Below are 21,454 nucleotides of genomic sequence, written 5' to 3'. Positions count from 1 at the left end.
CAAAAGTGGCATATATTTATTTTTAAGCCGCTACAGGCAGAAAGTGTTGTTGCAATTTGAAGCAAGGGTATAATTTAATTATTTATTTTAATATACTATGTATTTTTCAAATGGGAAAAACTTTCAGGTTTTACCTAAAAAGATCTGTTGCACAGTAAAAACTACAATAAGTGGCTTGGTATTTATTTTTAATAAATTTAATTTTATTTTTAAACTTTAAATACGATCTCCTGAAAAATCTTGTTTTTTTATGTATGGCGTTGTTGAAAGGAGTGAGCGATATATGAAATGATAATGGATTAATTTCATATTTAAGTATAAGATATAGTATAAAAGGTAATGGTACGTGCCATTGGGATGATATGTTGTAAAATAAAGTATTATTATTTTAAGTAAAAGACGTGAAGGGAGATTGATGGAACATGTCGAAAGAGTTTTGGTTTAAAATGATCGGTGTATGTCTACACTAGTAGTGGGTTAAAAATCTTAAAATCAGCAGCGATAGCAGCATCACTGCAGTACCATTTGTTCCGCTATACGTGGAGACTGGCCCATATATTACCATGGAATAGCCCATTCCGGAGACCCTTATTCCTTAATAGAATAGGGGTCAGAATCGCTGGCAAGATGCTCGCTTCCCAAATCACATACAGGGAAATTTGTCATTTTGGTTCAATTCCATTCTGGAAATATCTATCCTCCAGAATGTAAGAGAAGGTGCAGGAGAATAACGGAACCTAAAATGAAACATTTGATCGTGTTTTACTGACGGTTTTGAGTTTAAATGCAATAAGGAAAGATATATTTGCAAAGCATACCCAAAACGTTTCATTCATTGGTTTAATAAATGTTCATTGATACTAACAATATATGTAATTTTTAATTTAAGTTTTACTCAGTTAATACCACTAAATCTATTGTTACACGTATTTTGATGCATTCCGCATCATTTTCAAACACTATATGATGCGGAATGCATCGAAATACGTGTCACGACAGATTTAATAAATAGTGGTGAATAAATTCTAAAAATATAGATTTTAGCACAAAGTGACTACCATATATATATATATATATATATATATATATATATATATATATATATATATATATATATATATATATATATATATATATATATATATATATATATATATATATATATATATATATATATATATATATAAATATGTATAATATATAAATATTGCAATACGCCGTCTCATAAATAAAAGGTTTAGGAAATTATAATAAAATATAACACATTTAAAGCAATCATTAATTTTGACTCTTATTACATGTTTGTGATTGAATAAAGATAGTTAAATAACTTGAAACTGTTATTGTAAAATAGTTTATTTCTCTAAACAGTTGTTTTACGAGTAATTTTACGAAATACTTATTTTACAAGAAGTTTTGTGAAACAGTTACTAGTAACTAACTAACTCTAAGGGTGAATGCTCTACCTCTTATCTCAGCCTACATGTAACATATTTGAATGATAAGTAAAACTAAATAAGCACGTACGTAACCCAGCACTGTTTTCTTCCTTTAAAACACTCAATAATAACACAATTAAAAAAAAAAACGTGTTTTTCAGTGTAAGAATCACAAAGGTCTTCTCATACATATCGCTCACTCCTTTCAAGAACGTCATAAATCAAAAAACTTGATTTTTCAGGAGAACGTTTTTAAAGTTTAAAAATATAATACATCGCATTAAAAATAAATATCTAGCCACTTATTTAACTTTTTATTGTGTAACAGATCCATTTAGGTAAAACCTGAACGTTTTTTCTCCATTTGAAAAATATTTAGTTTATTTAAAAAATTAATTAAACAATACTTTTTCTTCAAAATGCAAAAACAACACTTTCTGCCCTGTAGCAAGTAAATATTAAGTTTAAAATATGCCTCTTTTCCTGGGATATAGAACATTTTCTGGGCATTCCGAAAACATGCACAACTGAAAATTGACGATTTTTGATTTATGACGATCATGAAAGGAGTGAGCGATGTGGTAATGCTGTTCCAACTTAATTTTTCCCGTAAAATAATTTTCACTGCAAAGCACCGTGAATATGACGTGTCTAATCAAGTTCGTAATCTATATTTAGGTGACCCCTAGGACGTGTGTGGAATATTCAATGTTTGTATACATGTACCAGAGGTCATCGAGTACGCATAATACAGGATGGGGGGGAGCTTTGGCAGCTTATGGGGCAAACGGCAATTCTGCATTCATAAACCTTTACGTTTATTACCTGTCATTTTAAAAACAATTAGTTTGATTGAAAATTATGAGTGGAAAAACTGCGTGATATGGTACATGATATGGTACATTCGAACATATAAATTATGTGTGCATACAAAATATTTATAATATATGGAAAGATATATAGATTATATTGAACTAGAAAATAAATACACTTCATAAAATAAAACGTTTTTAACCACTTTTTATGTGCTTTTTATTCTCCAACCGGTTTCGACAAGAACCTTGTGATTATCAGGGTTAAACATGTTCTCTGTAATACTTTTAGTGCATGTTTTGCCCTGATGATGACAAAGTTCTTGCCAAAACCTTGTCGTTGTTATGTTTTGAAAAATAAGTAGTTAATTAAATTTATGTTAAATTAATATGCAATGCATTATTTTAAAAAACATTAATGTGGAACATTCCGCTAATCCATGAAAACTGAAATGCGTTACTTGAACACATTCACAGCTTAAATAAAGCTTAAAACAACAAACAGAAATTATTAAAACGAGTACTCGTATATTTATTTATGGTTTGCAAACAATGAAAAAAACATAACATGAAATTTATTTTAAAACTATAAGAAAAGACTAAGCCCTCTCCAAGCACAAGACCTCTTTATTGGAGAGAACTACGTTATTTATTTTAATATTGTAAAGTAGAAATGTATACAAAATTAATTAAATTATAAAAAAAACTGTTGTAACTTTATAAAATAAATCAAATTTGTTTGAACCACTTTATATTGGTACACTTTATCCAATCGGTTTTGACAAGAACCTTGTCATCATCAGTGTTAATGTACTAAATTCTAAAACATTGAAATTAATTCCCCATAGTTAATTTCCCTTCCCTTTCCACAAATTTGGATAAAGTGTACCAATAAAAGTGGTTAAAACAAAGTTGTTTAATTTTATAAAGTTTATAAAATTTGCCACAAAGTATCTGCGAAAAACATTCAAGAAATGTTGTAAAAATATTTAATAAAATTACAAGAGTTTTGCTTTTGTTTAAATGTCTGTAAATTAATTGATATTTATTTTTAAATATTCGTAACCGTATTAAATAATAAATAAATCAAAGTTAATAAATCTAAAATAAGAATTAAATCGTTCTTAATTTGAATTCAAACAAGATTATTCCAGATAAGCCCCCACTTTATCGCAGACACTACGCGTGTGTCGGAATATGGAGTTTATAGGTAGGAAAAGATGTCGCGATGCGGAATAATTATGTGTAAACACGCTCCACCCGCGGAGGGGTCATCTCCCACCCTCCCTACCTACCCGCGAGGGTGGGGTACACGCGGACCCCGGCGCTAGGCGGAGACGGCTTACTCTGCGAGCGCGTTGTTTTCAAATGAACAAACCTGCTATATTCATAAGTGATGAAAGGATACGATTTGAGCGAAATTAAAAAAAAGGTAGGAAAGGTGTTAACAATATGGGATTCTGTTATTTCGTTGCCTGGACGGTGTGATATTTTAAATGTTCAAAAAAAAATTTAGTAAAAATGTTTGCCTGCTGCTGCATATAGCTGCTCTCTTTTATCGAGACAGACGTGTTTGTAAAATATTTTAATTTTGTCCTTAGTAGGTGACCTTTTGTAGGTGAAAACTTTTCACAAATCTGGGTTAAGGAGTTATTTATATTGACATCCCAACGTAGATGAAAAAAATTAAGAAGTCTGGGTTTACGATTCACAGGGTTTACGACCTTTCTAAGGCTGGTTTATATGATCATTATATACATGTGTACCATTCACCATTTAAGCTATGATTGACAACCACACTACTCAAATTTCGAAAGTTGTAAAAATCCTTTAATTGACAAATCCTTCTTTTAAATGTGAGTTCTCCTCACTATTTATGGATGAGTTGAGTAAGGTTTTGTAACCTACCTATTCCCAGCTTACGTACGTTTCCGCTCCCAAGAAATCCACAGCTGACAATTTGTCAGCAGTCTTCGGTAGAAGAGCCCATAGGTGATTTGTGGACTCCATTTGTGCCACATAGAGGGTTTATATGGATAAATTAAATAAAATTAAAATATTCGAAAAAAAATACAAAAAACAATATTTTTATTTTATTTAAAAAGCATAAGCACTCAAGTGGATATATTCTATGAAAATGGCCATGTCACAAAAAACTTCCATTTCAATATTTTCGTAAATCACTTACTAGGTCTCCATTATTCATTCCAACTGTCGAATCCCTCAGAAAACATTTAACGACAGTCTCTCAAGGAAAAACTCAATTCCGGAAAAATCTGATTGTGGAAAAGTTCAATCTATTTGAAATCATAGTATTAGTCCGTTCGTAGAACAAATCGGGTCGTGATTTCTCCGCCCCCTTGGAGCTTTGAAGGCTTTGCATATATTAAAAGTTTGTCTCTCCGACCGAACTGATTGTAGACATTTTTATTAGGTATTTCTCTTTAAAACAATGGACTTTATCCATTATTTTTTTATCATTAATCGAAAAGTAAAAGTGCGAGGAAAAAATTAACAAATTTTAGATTTATTATTGAAAAACCTAGAATATCTTAAAATGCTTTAAAGGTTATCCCTTTTTGATAAAAATAAACTTAAGAAATGTATGTAAAATTTAAATATCACTAATCAATTTTTAAATTTTAACGTTTAGGCTCACATATTAGCAACTTAAAAGTTTTATATTACACCAAATATATTCGATTTCTCATTATTCAAAGACGTCGATACGATATAAATAAAAGTCATATCTTAAACTAAAAATTTCATTCCACATTTCCTGTTCCAAGATATAATGTAACCAATCTGATATACCCCTCAAATTATTTATATTTATATGACACAAAAGCAGGTACATATGTGTAGTGTCACAGATGTACATATGTATCAGGCGCAAAAAGGAATTGATAAAGAAAAAGTGTAGTAAAAGCATAGTATAATCTGATTTTCGAATTGAGAATTCATCTACACTTTGTGTTATATCGTTTAGAAAAATAAACTCATTGAAGAATTTTTTTTTTTTTTTTTTTTTATTTTTTTTTACAAAAATACATTTTTGAAATACAAAATAGGTAAATATACAGAACATCTTATATTTAACGTTTCTACCTCTCTAATAAAGTAGATACTTGTGTTTAGAGAGGGAGTTCGTTTCACATTTATCTTAATTTTTTTTTATAAACTAAGTAAATTAAAACAAAGTAAATTAAAATTAAAATAAAAAATTAACAAGGTAAATTAAAAATTTAAAATAAACATTCTTTGGTATGGAGTCTAGGAAGGGGTGAGTCTTAAATATTTTTTAATTTTAGTTTTAAAAGTTTGATAATTTTTTATAGATTTTAAGTTTTCCGGAAGTTTATTAAAGTTTTTTTTACCTATATACGTATAATGGTTTAACGCTGCTGTTGTTTTACATCTGTGCAAAATTAAATTATTAGAATATCTAGAGTTACTTGAATTTTGCACTTCAATAGTTTTTTTCTTTAAAAGTTTGTAAGATAGCGGCTTTATTAAAAATTTCTTCAATAGTTGGTATATTAAGTTCTTCGAATACTAGTTTTGATGGGTAAGTTCTGGGCTTTTTAAGAATTATTTTTGTAATCTTTTTTTGAATAATAGAGAGTGATTTTAAGTTTGTCTTATAAGCTCCTCCCCAGCCTATAATTCCATACTGCAGAATTGATTGTATTAAAGCATAATAGACTGTTTTTATAAGTTTTAGAGATAAAATATTTCTTAGTCTAATGAATACATAAATAAGTTTCCTAATTCTTTTGACCATAGTGGCTATTTGTACTTTCCACTTCAAATTACTATCAATTATAATGCCTAGGTACTTAATATTATTCGCTTTTTTAATTGTCGAGCATAATTGGGGGCAAGAATGATTAATATTGTCATTTTGACTATGGATTGTGCTTTGACCAGATAATTTATTTACAACATTTTGAGTGTGTCCAAATACTTGTTCACAAAATCTGGATTATCTCCAATTAATTAATTGGAGATAATCCAGATTTTGTGAACAAGTATTTGGACACACTCAAAATGTTGTAAATAAATTATCTGGTCAAATTATAAGCTTAATAATAAAAATGAAAATGGTATTTTCTGGCGTTTCTCATGTGTGTGATTATAATCCGGGATTCGGATCTCACATACTAATATAAGAGTTTCTGCTTAATAAAAAGCTTCTTTACATCTCACCAATAGATGTCTCTAGTGAAGTTCTAGTGATTCAAGAACAAGGATTTAAATTGGTTCATATATATAGAACTTCCAAGAATTTGAGTAGTGTGGTTGTCAATAATGGGTAGAATTGGTGAATGTTACACGTGTGTAAAGTGATCACTCAAACCAGCCTATGACGGTCGTAAGCCCCGTAAATGCCCAGACTTCCATATTCTTCTTCATCTTTGATGAGATGTCAAAAAATAATATGAAAATAACTCCTGTAATTGGAGATAATCCAGATTTTGTGAACATGGATTGTGATATTGAAATTTACTGGGAGGTTTGAATATCTGAAAATTGAATTACTTAAATGTTGGAATATCAATTATTGCATACTTGATATTCCAAAAAAAAGTTTTAAAACATGTAAATAAATAAATTTTTAATATTTTGTTGGGTGTCAAAATCTTTGTAAACAAATCTGGGTTTGTCCACTAAGCAGTTATTTGAATTGATATCTCAACAAAGGAAATGGAAAATATGGAGTCTGGACTAACGAAGGGCTAACAATTTATTTATATTTATATATTCGTGACAGATTCACATTTGATACTTGAAGGTTTGGACATACACAAAATATTATGAACAAAATAACCGGTCAAAATGTAAGATTCAAAAAACTGTTTTCAACTGTCACCAAGTGTGTAAAATGTGTAATTCGGGAAGAATCCTTCAGTCATTTTATAAAACTCTCTACCAAAAAAAATAACTTTCAAAAACCTCAATTCCACCACAGATGGTGTCGATTACTAGCATAAAAAAAGTTTCGATTGAAAGATAAATTCAACTTCCGAAATTTGAGTGCTGTGGTAGACAATCATGGGTAGAATGCTGAATGTTTCACGTATATAAAGTGATCACTTGCATGCGACAGGTAGTAAGCCCTGTAAATATCCTGACTTCCATTTTATTTTTTCTTTACATTTGATCAAGACGTTAAGTACCTTTAAAAAAATCATTAATACAATTTTTCTTACCAACACATTTTAACGGTTTATTGTTGCGAATAATTAAAGTCTTTCGGTTTAAAGTTCCTTAATTATGTTGATTTCTAATACGATTATAGTAATGAAATCACTCTCAATGTGTTTAATCTTAATGTGAACCATTTGCAGCAATGGAAATACATTATATGAGATTATAAGCAGTAAAGATGCCTGCTTTTATTTTTACGCTTTTATTTATCAGACGACGTATTGGAAACAATCACTTAATTGAAGGGTGGAGAAAGCACTTAAAGATAACTCATGAGAAAGGGTATTTTCGGGAAAGATACTACAACTCGTTAAAAAAATCTAATTCTTTTTAACTACAATCGTCAACTCACAATATTTTAAGTGTGTCCAAATCATGTTGCTTTGTCCACTTAGGAATTATTTATATTGATTTCAATTAAAAGAGTTATTTTTATTATTTTCATTTTTTAAGGCCCGTAAATGCCCAGACTTCCATATTTTTCTTCATCTATGATATGTTGACAACAAAATCTTAAATTTAACCATTTAAGTCACTACAATAATGTCGTCCAATTCAATGTTGCTTTCACTCACATTAAACTCCTCCTCGACCTTTTCAATATCGAATAATAAAAAAGGTAATCATCTAATGAACGCCCGGGGCACAGGGTCGACCCCTACTGCTCCTGCCCACCCCTCGGCAGCCTTCAACCCCAATATAAAACCTCAGTAGCCTGAAGGGATGGAATAAAGTGAACGGAGCATGATAAGCTGGGAAACTTGATGGCTAACTTGGTAGTGCAAGCTGCACTGACGGTGGAATTAAAGGCTTTCGTTTCTTTGAATGTAGCGATTTCATTATGAGCAATCGTCTTTTTTGATTCATGAAAAATGGTAACGTATTTCAGATATGAAACATAACGATTATTAATTTTGCTTTTCCATATTTATTGATATTGGGAAAGGTTTTATTATGTTGGCACGGTTCATCTCAGTGAGAGAGCTGTATGCATTGGGACGGAACTGTTAATTGTAGCATTCTGTCGCATTTATATTATGTAAAATAACAAAGACATACACACGCAAAACATTTTTTTATTAATACAAGTGTTTCTTGGTAAATAACTATTTAATAATATCTCATGTGACACGTGTTTTGATGCATTCCGCATTATTTTCAAACACCGTATGGGGATGCATCGGTGAATAAAAAATGATGTGGAATACATCGATACACGTGTACACAATAGATTATTGAGAAAAAGAGGTTTATACCGAGGTAAACTTAAATTGAAAATGGATAGATATTACAACAAAAGAAAATCGCTTAATTTTAGAGTATACAAATTTTGTTTATTAATTCTGGATTTTTCTGAACTAAGAAATTATTTAAATCAAGATTTTTCTATTGACGATGGGTAAAATGATCATGTGGCATGTGTATAAAGTGATTATTTAAATAAGCTTTTAATTTTAGGTCGTAAGCTCTATGTTTGCCCAAATTTACATAATTTTTTTTCATCTTTGTAGAAGATATTAAAATAAACCTTAACAAATCAAACGTCAATGTGAAACAAAATCCGTAATCTGTAAATAATAATTTGAAAACATTTTGTAAATTTTTGTTAAAAATATTTTGAGCAAAAAATTATAAAATACTAGTCGAAATATCGTCTAGTTTTACAAGAAAAAAAAATTACTAACAAAATTAGAGTAGTGTGGTTGTCAATCATGGTTAATTGGTTAATTGGTAACGCTTATAGAGCACGTAAACCACATTATGACGAGTCGTAGACAACATGTAAATGCCTAGACTTTTATTTATTTCTTCGTCTCTATGTTGTGATGCCAAAAAAAAATTAATACATAAAGTTCTAATTGTTTTAAACATAAATTAAAACTTAATGTATAAATTTTAAATCAAACACACATTTTTTGAGTCTACTAAGTTAGTAAACTGAAAAAAAAATCTGTATTTGGTTTAAAATTAATACACAAATTAAAATGGAGTTCTACAAATCAAACGCCAAATCAATCATAAAATGAAAACAAATATAAAACAGTTGAAAAATGTTATTAATGTTGAAAATAACCAGAACGATAACATACTCGTATCAATAATACAATTACAGATATACAGACATACATCAACCTTAAATGTGTTTGATTATTCATACGGTTGAATATATTCCGCAGTTTTGCATTTAGGTTGGTCGGTCGGATGGTTGGTTTAGTTTGCGAAAAGTGCGCCAAAAATTCGCAAACCACGGAATAAAGCTGAGAATTGCTCGGACAGTTTCATTTGCATAGCAGAAGCACATGCGATACTAAACTTGGGTACATTGTGCTAAATGTCGACATATAGGCAAGCTGAAATACGTTACTACAATATTTGTATTTTCAACAAATCCTATGCCTTAATTATCAACAGCGTTAACTAGTTTTTTGATAATTTATTTAATTTTAAACGAAATCACTTTTGAGTTTTTTTTTTTATTTTAATGAACAAACGTTTATGTGCTGCAAAAAGATAATTAAATGTGTAATGAAACATACAAACATTTTTTTCTTTTAAATAAAGTGTGTAAAAAATAATGTATGAAATAAACGTAAGTGCAGCATTAAATTGGCAAAAGAAGAATGAAATTAGACTGAATGCGAATGTCGAAATGCGATCTCTGAGACGAATGTGCGTTAAAACGATGTATGATAGATGTTTGAATGGTAATAAAAGGAAAAAATGCAAAAGGTGAGATAAGCATTATCGATAAAATTCAATAAAAATTGTATTGAAATGGAAAGTGTAAGGAATGAACTTTAAGACAAATTTATGAGATAAATGTACTTCTTAAAAGAAACAGAGGAAGACCGAGTAAAACTTGAAATAATCTAGTAGTTTAAATACTTGTAAATGGTAAGATCAGTACCATTTACAAGTATTAAAACCATATGTTTGAGAAGATGATTTAATGTAGATAAATCGAAGATTGTTTGTAGAGACAGATTGGTGTGGCGTTCTTTTATCTCATAATGGTTAGTTAGTATGTGTACTTTTATCCATTATTTTGTAAAACATAAATCATTATTTATTAAAGAATGTTTATTAAAATTAATTTAATATATTGAAACATATTGTTAATATACGTAGGTATATTATCAACATATAGAACGAAATAAAAATCAGCTTCTTTTTTAAAGGAATTTTGTTACACATTATGTCAGTTCAGAATAAAATCATGTATTATTCTTGATACTCGAATTGAATGAATAAAATACAATTCCAAGAAAGCCAAATTTATCTGATTCTAGGGGTTGAGTTCTTTAACCCTTTCCCCCAGTTCTTGATCCAAATTACATTTCAATAAGTACGCGTTAGCGTGTAGGTCTCACGACACGTTATGAAAGTTGGTAAACAATTATTACTGTTCAGCTCTCATGCATACATTGGGTAATTTGTTTTATCGGGAACATGTGTAACACTCAGTGGCATTAACATTTCACACGAAAACGGATAAAAGCGGAACATTTTTTGAACACTCACTGTATTTTGTGAACCATGATAGTATTGGATAAAGGTTACTGCTTGATATATCGTGTTATATAAATTATCGTCCAATTATTATATTGATATATCTGTTACATGTTTTAAACCAGACAGTACGGACGTATCGATAACCATTGTATGTATTATGAGCTTTTAATACAAATATTGAGAGGTATGCACTTGTAAAAAAAATATTTTTAACATCTATTATATAATATTACCTTATATATGGCCATAGCTAAAATATCCTTTTCTTAAGTTTTGAGGTAACCTTGAATAGTGTTTAACAACAAAAGTACAATCAATGAAAATATAGTATTTTGGACATGTCATGTTTTGATACTAAGACATTTATTTGTGCGGATATTTATATTTATAGTCACAGGATGTTTCATAATTTTTACCCAAGATATGTTATTCCCCATTTTTTTGTATTAAAAAAATATACTTAAAATAAAAATAGTAATATTTTTTTTAATTAATTATATATACATATACACTTCTGGGATTCAACTTACTCATTTTCAATGATCATTTATTACCAATAAATGTTAAAGATGGTTTTTTTATTTATTTGTTGCTCTTTAACACTGGGAAATCATAATAAGAGCTCAAAAATCAAAGAATAAAATAAAATCGAAGAGTTTTCATAAATAATAAGAATTACAGCAGACATCCAAACCATTTGCGTACCAAAGTTATGAACTTGGATATTGATTTTTGACTATTTCATATTCTTGGGTCGGTTTATCACAGCAGCCTTGCTTCTGGCTCCTCGCACACGTGCCAGATTGAAACGTCTCCGATAGGGCGCTAATGGGCGTCCCGAGAGCACGTCCCGGTGACGTAATGGCTCCTCTTATACCACATATTTATGGAAAATAAATGAACTCATAAATCAACATTGAAAAACATGCCCTAAGTGATATTTACCTCAATAAATTAATTGATGTTGCATTTTTTTTATTCATACGTTATATGCACAATATACTCGTCGATTTATATTTCAAAGATACGTTTATATACCAACACCACATCGGATTGATGCGGTGTTAACTTATAATGTTAATAATGTTAACGCAATGCAATCAGTCGTTCTTAACAGATTTAAAAGTAAAATTTAATTTATTTTATAAGATACAGATGACGGTATGATAAAAGGGCTCAGGGTGAAGGATGATGCAATATAATACATGGGAAAGGAAATGGATGAGGATTCAAGGAATTATTCATTAAGAAAAGGAAAACTCAAATTAGTTTCTTCGTAAATTGGTCTGAGGAATGTTAAAAAATTGATGAATGCTGATGGGCGATGAAAAATGTTTTCTTGTTTTAAAAATTGTGAATTATCCAATAATTTAATAATTTCACTTTTTTTTTGTATTTATTATAAGATTTTTTAAGCATCTGCTTGTATTAAAATTCTTGTCTGACTTATAAGTCCAATAAAAAAATGTATTATGTTATGAAATTAAAAATAAAAATAAAATAAATAACAAGTTAAATTAAATAAATATGACACCAGAAATATGGTAAACTAGATATTTGTATAAATTTAAGTAGGTGTATTTTTAAAGTATAGGAAATAAATACCAATTACTTCAATATTTTTACTTTACATCGATTACTCAATACACATCTGCATCTGTATTGGTTAGAGACATCCTGGTATGGATTTGAAGAAAAAAATGTTTCCAATTTTGTTTTATGAAATTATAAATAAAGGATACCAACATGTGTTATGCAGAGGGAAAAAAAACCTTTGTTTTTTATGTTTTGTGATTTTTTATTACCATTTTAAAATATATTTTAAGGCTCTATGGTGTTATGGTTTGCATGTTTAGCTACCGTGCTGGAGGTCTCGGATTCGATTAACAGGGGGAGTTGGAAATAAATATTGGTGATATTACACTATAATATTTATTTAATATAAATATTATTGTGTAATATGGACCCTGGACTGGTCTCTGAAGCACAGGAGTAATCACCTTACTTACTTTAAGTAACAATCAAGTAACACTGAGTCAATACGTTGCAGTGCTCTATGCACTATTGGGTGCGGATAAGAGTAAGAAGAAGAAGAACAGGCTGAGAATGATTCTCATATTCGGTATTCTCTAAACAAGGAACTGTTAATAACTCATCTAGAAGTAATATATCTGCTTGTATTGTTGATTCATGGCATTATTATTTGTCTGTTTGTGTCTTTAATTACAGTCGACTGGTTCAGTCTCCTTCCGGCTGTCGGCAGATGTCCTCCAGTTCTGAACAAGTTTTCAGGAAGAAATTCAGGAGTTACATCCCTTACAGTTAGACTAACAGTCAGCACGTCCCTCTCCTAACCCTAACCCTTTCAAGATTCAACTAAGGATAATATTTCCTGTGATATTATTTCAATCAATACTCCAATTGTTCCCTAGTATAAAGTAAATCGCTAACCAAAACAAAAAGTATTACGTATTAACAGATAATTTTACCTCTTAAATACAAAAGAGAAACAAAGGCAATATCATCGGAAGTTCTAAACCAAAAGTCGTACTTTAAAAGCGAGAGAAATTTTTTACAGTAAAAATCCTTTTAATAATTTGAAATGTAAGATTATGTGTTTATTAAAAATGCTCTTACAAAAATTACAATAATTAAATACCAAAATATTTTTTAATGGGATGTGTATCAAGTAGTAAATTATAAAAAAATTAAAACTCAAAGAGAAAAAAGTTTGAGAAATTATAATATATTTGTCTTAAATGCTTGATGTAAAAAGGGTTAAAATATGTAATGAAATGTTTATAAGTATTATGATTAGAAGGAATGTGAGTAAATTTAAAAAGAAATGTTTTTATTATGATTTTGCTAAATATTTCATCAAATGATCACATTATTAATTATCATGCGAATGTTTCTTACTTTTACTTTGTACAACACATTACTGTCTTCCATGTTTTACTTTACTTATTTGTTCATCTTATAATATCGATTTTTTTATGTGTACAGATTTTAAAATAATGATTTTTAATTTGCTTAACTTATCTTCGGCGTGGATAAATAAATTTGTGATAAAAGTAATATAGATGTATGTATTTTATAACTGTCAAATAAAAGTATATATGTAAACGATTCACTTTCTTTTTCAGCATCAAATCGTATTACAATGAAGGTAGATATTTTTCTATAGACGTTCGAATGGACGCAATCCCAATTACTTAGAAGGATTTTCGATAAAGACGATGAAAAATTCTTCGATAAAGTGACTTAAATTCTTTCCCTCTTGTTTGCGACAGACAAAAACTTAAGAAAACAATCAAAAAGTAAAATCCTTTCAATATGAAGGATTTTAAGCACTTTGATGTTCCACTTTAGAACATGCATTTTTCTTATATTTCAGAAAGTTTCAGAGAAGAGAATATTACGTGAAAAGTTCTATATCGAAATTTCGAATCCTGCAATTAAATATTTATTTATTTACATTTACTTTAAAAATATACTTTTAATTCTTTAATCAATATCCATTCATCTAGCTATCAAAGACTTCAAAAATAATTTGATGTAACATTTTTATGTTGAATATGGAAATTTTAAATAAATTTTACGTGTAATACATGAATAGCTGTATAAAATTTTAAAATAAAAGTATGTAATTTTATATTTAATCATTTTCTTAAGGAATAACTCACGAAACTTCAGTTTCATTGTTTATAGAAAGGATGAAGAGAATATGTAAGAAAGATGTGAAATATAAATAAATATTTCATTTTACGATTGGCGAGGATCGAACCAGCGATGTTTGGTTTGAATTTGAGAGTCTACCTAATTACGCCACAGCGCTTGTAATTTTTTTAATCTTTCAAATTGTATTTTTTGTATATTAAAGGCTATTTCCAAAAAAAAAATTATCGCTTTGAAACAATTCTTCAAAATAACTCTTTTTTTAATTTCAAAGTAAAGTTCTAAATATTAGTGTAAAAACGCTACTAGTACATAAATACATTGTAAAATATAAGACTTTCAAATCGATAAAAATGTTCAAATTTATCCCTTTTCACTTTCATTACAAGCAATTAATAATGTGGAAATTTATCTGCCTAGAATCCACCTTTCCCGTAGAGCAGTTTGTATTTCCTGCGAAGGTATGTAAATTATCACTTAAGACTGTGTTTCCCTTTGGGCAGAGGGAAGGGGCACACACTCCACAATAACTCAGGGTAGATAGCGCCCCTGGCGGTGCAATCCCATAATAATACGGAATAAGTAAAACCATATTGTATATATCTTGAATATCAAATTGAAGTTTCACACACGTTCGGCGTGAAATCTCGAATTAACATAATTTCCCCGTTTATTCTCCTCACTTATCTAATACGCAGTACGTCTGTCTGATGATATCGGCTAGGGTTTATTCATTGCGTAGCGAAGACGATAAAAAATTATAATCTTAGCGTTCGCATCTCATAAACAATTATTATCAAAAGTTGTTTAGTTTCCTAAAATATTAACGATAAATTGAATTTATGCTGGGTAAAAACTACAATTTTTTACTGTGTTATAAGTTTTATTTTTATAAAATAATATCTTCTACATAAATAGCTAAAATTTGTATCACTACCTAAAGTTCATAGTAATGTACTAAATATTAATGTAAAAACATTAATTAAATCATATTAGGAAATTAAATATTTTAAACTGAAAACCACTATTTAATTAATAATGCATCAAAGTTTACTAACTTTAAATAATACTTTTGAACAGTAAAAGATTAGCTAAAATTTAAAAAAAAATCGTACACAATAACTTTTTTTAATCTACTGTAACTCGTGTTGCGATGTATTCCACGTCAGTATCACACACTGTTTGATAATGATGTCACAATAAATACTAGGCAGATTATTTTCTCAATTTAATAAACACAGAAAAGCTGTTCTGGTATCATCCAAAATTATTTTTTATGCAAAAATAAATTCGAATGAAGTCTTAGCCTTTACGGGTCTTCCCCTATAATTAAACATATTTTTATACGATGTTTATGTGGATAATTTTATTTCACCATCCACATGAATTTTATTTGACTAACACTAATCTGCTGGTAAATCGGCTGGTCAAATAAAACTCTTGTGGAAAAAATACAAAGTTGTTATTTTATTTTATATAATGCAGTTCTACCAAGAAATGTCAGTAAAAAACTTAAATCTAATAAATAACTTTAGAAGATTAAATATTTCGGACAAAAGCACATTTTTGACATTTTTATTTTCTATAAATAGATCGGGTAATATTTTATCATTATGATAATTATTTTCACAACACGGGGTTGTTTGACCACGGAAACATAAATCAGGTTGCCTTTCAATGAAAAAAAAATTGACGAAAAATAACAATAAAAGAAACGGTGCGCGGTGCGCCGGCACAATGCATCCGCCGGAAATCTAATTCCGAAGCTTTAAGCTGCGGTTTCACACGCAACCCTTAACAAAGCCCCCAATTAAAGTGGCCAAAAGTCTCACTAATTCTCCGGTTTCACCGAATCATTAATTCAAATTTGTACGAGTCGTAATGACAATAGGAGCGTTGTATTAGCCGCGATTATAGTCGAAGTGGGACTGTTTGTGCTCCATTTTGTTCTTTTCACGATTCTGATTGACTTATGATTGGAGATGGATTGGGGGAGGGTTTTCATTGTGAGGATTTTTGAAAGGTTCCCGCATTTCACTAATGGTGTTTTGTTCAACTTATAACAGTCTGCGTTCCTAATATTTTGGAACGCGAAAATAGAATTTCTATGACACCGAATACGATTATATCTCATATTTCTTAGTTCTTATTTTTTACCAGTTTACCCGGCATCGCGTTACCCGGACTCATTTCTTATCTAGAAATCTCATATTTCTAATATGCTTCATTTCACGATGCTTTTGAAGCAATAAAAATATTTAAAATCTATGAGACATGAATATTATAAATTTATAAAACATTAACAAACAAAAAACCATTGAAACTCCTGAGTGACAGCAGGTATCAAGAAGCAGGCTGTCCGCCATGAGCGATATTAAGCGTTGCGCGTGTATTGCTGTTATGTTCATCAGATGGCGCTGCTATTACGTCAAAAAATGTATCAGAAATAAGAATGTTTGTATCTGTCATGCGTAAAACATTAAATAAAAACTGAGTAAAACATATAATCAACGTATAAATATTGATAACTGATTAAAAATCAGATTTTATTTTTATATGTCATGTTTAATTTAAATGTAAACATTTTGATTTGAGATTTACAATTTTAAAAAAAAAGTACTATTTGTCTATTAAAATAGCTTCATACAAATTCAATCATAAATATTTTAACGTAAATTTTTTTTTAAAGCATTTAATAAATCTTGTTTAAATAATACAGCGTTCTTTATACGATCTCACAAAAATATAAAAGTACGATCATAGATATAAATATCAATTTGAATTTTGTTTATATTTGAAGCACCAATTTTGTTATTTTCCATTTTATAACTTTTAAAATAACTTCATATAAAGTCAGTACTTATGTTTCGTATAAAAAAACCTTCAGATTGGTTCCGAAAAAAAATATCAATGATTAAAGCATTTTTTACAATAAAGCACTTTGTATCGTAAATAATATATTTCAATCAAACACTCTCCCTATCATTCATCGTTTGCTTCGTGTAATACCACTTCAATGTGGTATTACACAAAATGAACGATGAATGATAAGGAGAGTGTTATATTACAATACCACAAAGTAGACAATTATTTTTATAAACAAAATACATTTAAATCAACTCAATAAAACGTATTTTACTTATGTAGCATGTAAAATGTCTGAATGGTTATAATATGTGACCTTACAAATCCACGAGACAGTATAATGGTGTTTCAGAAACAAGAGTATGCCAAGTTCATAGGCTCCCATCCTCTGCCAAGCGGAGTAAGCTTCTCATCTGAGGGTATCCAAATTTGTTATTCATTACGACCCCGTTTGAGGGGCGGAGGCTCAACAGCTGAGGGGCGCAAGCGCCACGTAAGCGGAACACCCCCAAATATATCCATCACATTCCCTTGTAGAGCGCCTGTCTCCCTCCCTCTGGAAATCCTCCTCCTCGCGAAGGAGGCTTCTCAAACTTTGATAACCTTAAACAAAGATTACTCTAAGCCACCAGGGATAAAAATGTTAATTTATAAAGACACGCTTCAATTTGAAGGGTGAAATATGTTTTTGAGTAAGCAAAATGTAACACCGACGTGATTCAAGTGAACATATTTTTATACGAAGCTTTTTTATCAGGGATTAAATAATAATAGTAAAATACGTAAGTGAATATTAATTGTTATAAAAATAACATTTTCGTTTTTTCTTGTACATCGTGGGCTTATAACAAAAAATACAAAATGTGCTATCTCCCTCAATTCACATTTTAGATTAGATAAAACTGAAAACAAGATATAAAATTTTACAAAAATAAATGGTCAGTGATCTTTGTTTTTAAAACAATAAAAATTTCCAACAATGAATATAATTCCTAATAATAATTCATTTAAATTCTCCACAATATTTTTTATCAAAAACCTGAAACATTAACGCCCAATTTTACGTATTAACATAAAACTCTTTTTTTCTTGAATGTTTTTCGCAGATACTTTGAGACACGTTTTATAAGCTTTATAAAATAAAACGACTTTGTTTTTAACCACTTTTCATTAATGTATTTGTTTTTTCAACCAGTTTCGACAAGAACATGTACCCTGATATGACAAGATTCTTGTCGAAAGCGTTTGGAGAAAAATTAAAAAAGTGGTTGAAAACAAAGTTGTTTTATTTTATAGAGTAGTATAGTTTTATACATTATATTGTTAAATAAAATTTTATTTTAAAATATCATAGAATTTAGTTAATTTAGAAATTTCGAATATAAAACATACCTTTATTTCATCAATTACATACTTTTTCCGTGAGGTTTTTCATTATAATTCTAAATGAAGGTGTAATATAACCATGACAAAATTATTTAAAGTGTGTTATTTTAAAATATATCACAATAATCAGTGTTATTACGAACATTAAAACCCGTTTAATATCCATACTTATCTAATTTTTTGTGGTAGTTTTAAAATTACGTTTAAAAAACTTTATTACCTTGAAATATTTTTACGACTGTTTTTTATATAAATGTTTGAGGTTTAAGGTTCCCTGTTACCTTCGCTTTTCTTCAGCCCTGAGACAGCACCACAATTGCTCTAACGAAGTAAGCACAGCCTTTAAAAGCGCATATGACATCAGTCGCTGGCCGCTCGCCGCCTGGGGTGGTCGTCTATTGCGTCGGGAGGCTCTTTCGCCGGCGTCGCGATGCCTAACGTAGCGTAAAACTTTTTACGAGACTTTGAAACTATCTAATGATTCAATGAATTGAAGAATACTTTGAATGAAATTTTGACAATCTTAAAGAAAAAAACGTATGAACATGAGAAATATCATAATTTGATAAATACTGTTTTTTACATGTTCCAAAATAGTAGCAGTGACAAATTACTGTTTGCTTTGATAAAATAATTTTAAGGTACCTAATATTTTTAATATAAAAAAATGCATGCATAATTTTTATTTTTTTACAATGAAATTAATGATTAATTATTTGAGTTCACACCGTTAATTACTTTTTTTTATTTTTATTTTTAAAAATCTTCGAAAAAATAAAACATTTAAACCATGTTACTTATAAATAAATAAATTTTAAAATAAGTAAGTAAAATGCTACTTAAAGAGAATAAAAATAAAACGTTTAAAAAATTCATTCGCACACTATTTTAAGAACCAAAATCAAAGTTTTCTGTAAGCATAAATACACAAATGTAAAGAAATTTAGCATCGAAATATTATTTTAACACGATACATCCATATCATTATTGTATAGTATGTCCACCGTTTCTTGAATCGCGTGAATAGTGGTGCAGTTGGTCACAAAAAAACTTCACGAATGCTTTTCTGTACTAATTTTGAGCAAGCTTTATGAAAAGCTTTTCAGCAAATTACAAAGTCCATGTTAAGTGTTTCTACAAGCGACAGCACGCGACTCACTATTTAATGTCACACAAACCGACGGTTAGCTTAATTTTTAAATCTTTGTTTGAACGGGTGTAATTTTAGAAATTGAACGACAATCATGTTAATTCCCTTTTTATGAGTCTAACATTATGTTTGATATTCACTCTTAAACTGATAATTATTTAAGTATTCATTTATTGTATAATCGGTATAAAAATATTTTTGATTTATTTTTTCACATATTAGGAAATCATAGTTATAATAATAAAAGAAATCATAATTAAATGCGATTTATTCGTGTACTTTTTACTGCAACTACTTGAAAGTAGACAAGATATGAGTCGAAATAAACTAGTTATCTTCAAATGTTAATTATAAAAATATGTAATGTTTAAATTATAAAAATATATAAAATTAATTTACGTATAAAATTAACTTTTCAATTAAAATATAGGAGTGAAGAATTAAATTTGTGTGAAATATAATGAACAAAACAAGGAGTGGAGTGATGTCATAATCGAGTATGGAGCCGATGTTGGGGCTGGACCACCGCGCCCTGGACTTGGCGGGGCCGGGGTGCGCGGACGCCGGCGGCTGCCCGGAGCCGGGGGCGCCAGGGGACCCCCAGCGGCCGGGCTCCCTGGGCCGGCCGAGGGCCGCGGGGCCCGGCAGACCCCGCCCGCCGGCGCAGGTGGTCACCACTGGCTCGAGGAACCACATCGTATACACGGATCAGAAAGGGAGAAAGTGAGTTACATTTTTTTTTGTTAAAACCATTGTTAACTTTGTTTCCTTCTTACGTTTCGTGTCGGTCCTTCCAACTAACAATGTATATTTTTTTTAAATAAACACTTCTTTTATACCACTTATGCAGTCTTATTTCACTACACACGACTAGTTTCGAAAGCTACAGTTATTTTCATCGATAGGTGAATAGTAGAACTAACGAGATTCTTTTTATGTTTATTTTTAGATTGGTAGGGTAATAAATAGAGAAAGGGTTAAGAAAACATGGACAATAATGGTGACGTATTTTGAAAAAGCTTATTATTAATAAACGTTCACCTGTCTACAAAAACAACTGTGCAATGAAATTAAACTCAATAATTAGTATTATACAAGTGTATAATTTATTTATTTTTATTATCAACATGTCATTCCACAAAATTAATACCAAATCAATAAAAAAATAAAGTTATTTCGTCAAATTGTGGTTTTATTAGCTGCACTCTCCATTCAGAGTTTGTCAGCTAAAATCAAAAAATGTTGAAATATCTTGCAAGCGATTTCAAGACATCATATGAAATAACTCAATAAGGAACTAGCAAGATCATATTCTTTTTTTTCGATAAAAATAATTTATTTTTCACGTGTCATATCGGGTCCCCCCAATGTTTATTTATTTATTTTTTTCAAAACTTATT

The 21,454-nt window shown here is 29.6% G+C and overlaps 1 long non-coding RNA gene across 1 annotated transcript; it reads left to right on the top strand.

The window, feature by feature from the left end:
• The first annotated feature begins 19,314 nt into the window (after positions 1-19,314).
• Positions 19,315-20,781, top strand: LOC148312217 (uncharacterized). The gene is made up of 2 exons (XR_015839276.1): positions 19,315-19,545; positions 20,485-20,781. It is a non-coding gene; the product is annotated as an uncharacterized LOC148312217 (long non-coding RNA).
• The last annotated feature ends 673 nt before the right edge of the window (positions 20,782-21,454 follow it).

This window comes from Brachycentrus maculatus, unplaced genomic scaffold (genome assembly GCF_059751285.1).
Source record: "Brachycentrus maculatus isolate JH-2025_06_01 unplaced genomic scaffold, ASM5975128v1 h1tg000049l, whole genome shotgun sequence".
NCBI classification, from domain to species: Eukaryota; Metazoa; Arthropoda; class Insecta; order Trichoptera; family Brachycentridae; genus Brachycentrus; species Brachycentrus maculatus.
Note: the sequence above shows the minus strand (reverse complement) of the source record. Positions and strands in the feature narration are given on the sequence as shown.